The following is a 2,649-nucleotide window of genomic DNA, read 5'->3' on the forward strand; positions in this document are numbered from 1 at the left end:
AGAGACTATATCATATATTTTGAAAAACCACATGTACAAGAAGTTTTGTCAAATTTAAATCAACTCAGTTATAAGAATATATGATAACTGTTATTGTCCTTTATTGTTATGTTTATTTTAGTCTAGTGGGTCTAGTGGCTGTACCGCTGGTCATTGTTGGCGTTCAATTTATAAAAGGCTTTTATTTTAACTAGACGACGGAAATAGTCACTTTAACACAAACATCCATCAGCCAGCCAGTCAGTTCTCTCTCAACATGCCACTAGAAGTCAATTCCTTAGATTATCCAACAACTCTTTTCTTAAATTTTCTGATAGATTCTCATTCAAATACTATCATCTTCATTTCTTTCCGTCTACTGTTTACTGGTCATTGATGGTGGGCGGTTTGCTTAAAACTCTGATCATTATAAGTAGACAATGCAATATGCCATTATGGTCACCTTCAACACAAACTTCCACATACCATTGAATTCACACAAAATGCAGAGTTTCTTAGAGCAGGTGTCGATATACACTTTGACGTTGTTTCTTGGTGCTTCCTTCGTGTTCTTTAAATGGTACAGTTCATCATCATCATCATCATCATCCACCAAGAAGCTACCACCATCACCACCAAAACTGCCGGTCATCGGCAACCTCCACCAGCTAGGTGCAAGCGTCCACCACTCCTTTCTATCTCTGGCCAGACGCTATGGTGACTCGCTCATGCTCCTCCACATCGGCTCAGTCCCAAGCCTGGTGGTCTCATCAACCGAAGCAGCTCGTGAGATCATGAAGACTCATGATATTGCATTTGCAAGCAGACCTAACACAAGAATGTTCAGGGCTATCTCCTACAATCTCAAGGAAATAACAGTCGCTCCTTATGGAGAATATTGGAGACAAGCAAAGAGCATTTTGACACTTCAGCTTTTAAGTAACAAAAAGGTTCAAACTTATAATGGATTGAGAGAAAAGATAATTGCCGAATGCGTAGATAAGATAACCCAGTGTTTCTTATCTAACAAGCCAGCAGACTTGAGCGACTTGTTTAGCTCACTTACAAACGACGTGACATGCATGGCGACGTTTGGGAGGACGTATAACGAAGGGGAGATTGGGAGGAAGTTCAAGAAGGTCTTGCAAGAGTTCTCGGAGGTGTTGGGTAGCTTTTATTTTGAGGACTCTATTCCTCAGCTTGCGGTGGTTGATCGTCTTAGAGGTCTCAGTGCTAAAGTTGATAGAGTCGCTGTAGATTTTGACGAGTTTCTACAAGGCGTGGTCGATGAGACCATAATAAAGGTACGCAATAACTCTGAAAAAATTTCTGAAGATGGTGTGGAAACCTTCATTGAAGGACTACTCAAGGTTCAGAAGGAAGATATTATTGGCATCACCATCGATGCAGATGTCATCAAAGCACTCCTCTTGGACGCATATGTCGCTGGAACAGATACATCATCTTCAGTACTTGAATGGGCGATGACTGAGCTTCTGTTACATCCGGAAAACTTGAAGAAAGTCCAAGATGAGGTAAGAAGCATTCTTCGTGGAAAAGAAGAGATAACCGACGAAGATCTTGACAAGATGACTTATCTTAAAGCCGTGATCATGGAAACCACCCGCCTCCATCCTCCCCTTCCGATTCTACCACCAAGAGTCGCACGACATGATGTTAATGTAATGGGGTATGATATTGCAGAAGGAACAAGGGTATACGTGAACGTTTATGCAATTATGAGGGACCCTAAAGTGTGGGAAAAGGCCGAAATGTTTCTGCCAGAGAGGTTCTTGGAGTCGTCTATTGATTTCGTAAGGCATAATTTCGAGTTGCTTACGTTTGGCGCTGGAAGAAGGGGTTGCCCTGGAAGGGTATTTGCCATGGCCATCAATGAGAAGGTGTTGGCTACTGTTTTATCAAGATTTGATTGGTCGCTGCCACAGGGTGTAAAACCGAAGGACGTAGATATGAATGAAACTTTTGGTCTGGCTAATCACAGAAAGGTTCCACTACTTGCTCTTGGAAAACCTGTCCCCATGCATGGTTGGTAAATGAAATATGGTCTTAATTAATGTAATAATATTTACCAATAGAAACTTTCATACGTCTCTTTTGTATTTGTTATATATGAAATTAATCATCCAATATTTTCCTTTTGGGATCAATGTAGGTGTACGATTACGACCATGATCATGTTAATCTTTAATTCTTTAATATAATAATATTTACCAATAGAAACTTTCATACGTTTCTTTGTATTTATTATATATGATATTAATCAACCAATGTTTTCCTTTTGGGATCAATTTAGGTGTAGGATTACGACCATGATCAGGTATTAATATTGCCATGTTGCTTTCACAAGTCATCATAATTAGGCGTGTTGTACCGTGTATTAATGATGCTTCGTTTTTGTCTCTCTTTGAAGAATAAGTTGATGCGCTTGTAGTTTTCAATGAATATATAATATGGATACTAAATTGTTCTTGATACAAAATGATATGAAATAATTAACATAGATAGATCTTTGTAACTAATTATAAGAATAAGACTGCTGAATGTTTATCTAATTTATGTAAAAGACCTAATTAAAAGAAACCCAATACCAAATAAAAATTAAAGGAATATTCAATAAGAAACATTGATGATAAAGTACTATAACAAATG

At 38.3% G+C, this 2,649-nt stretch overlaps 1 pseudogene; it reads left to right on the top strand.

Annotated features, from left to right (window-relative positions):
• The first annotated feature begins 404 nt into the window (after positions 1-404).
• Positions 405-2,147, top strand: LOC145134152 (cytochrome P450 736A117 pseudogene; annotated as a pseudogene).
• The last annotated feature ends 502 nt before the right edge of the window (positions 2,148-2,649 follow it).

The sequence above is a fragment of the Lactuca virosa genome, chromosome 8, assembly GCF_052849685.1.
Source record: "Lactuca virosa cultivar CGN04683 chromosome 8, Lactuca_virosa_CGN04683_v6, whole genome shotgun sequence".
NCBI classification, from domain to species: Eukaryota; Viridiplantae; Streptophyta; class Magnoliopsida; order Asterales; family Asteraceae; genus Lactuca; species Lactuca virosa.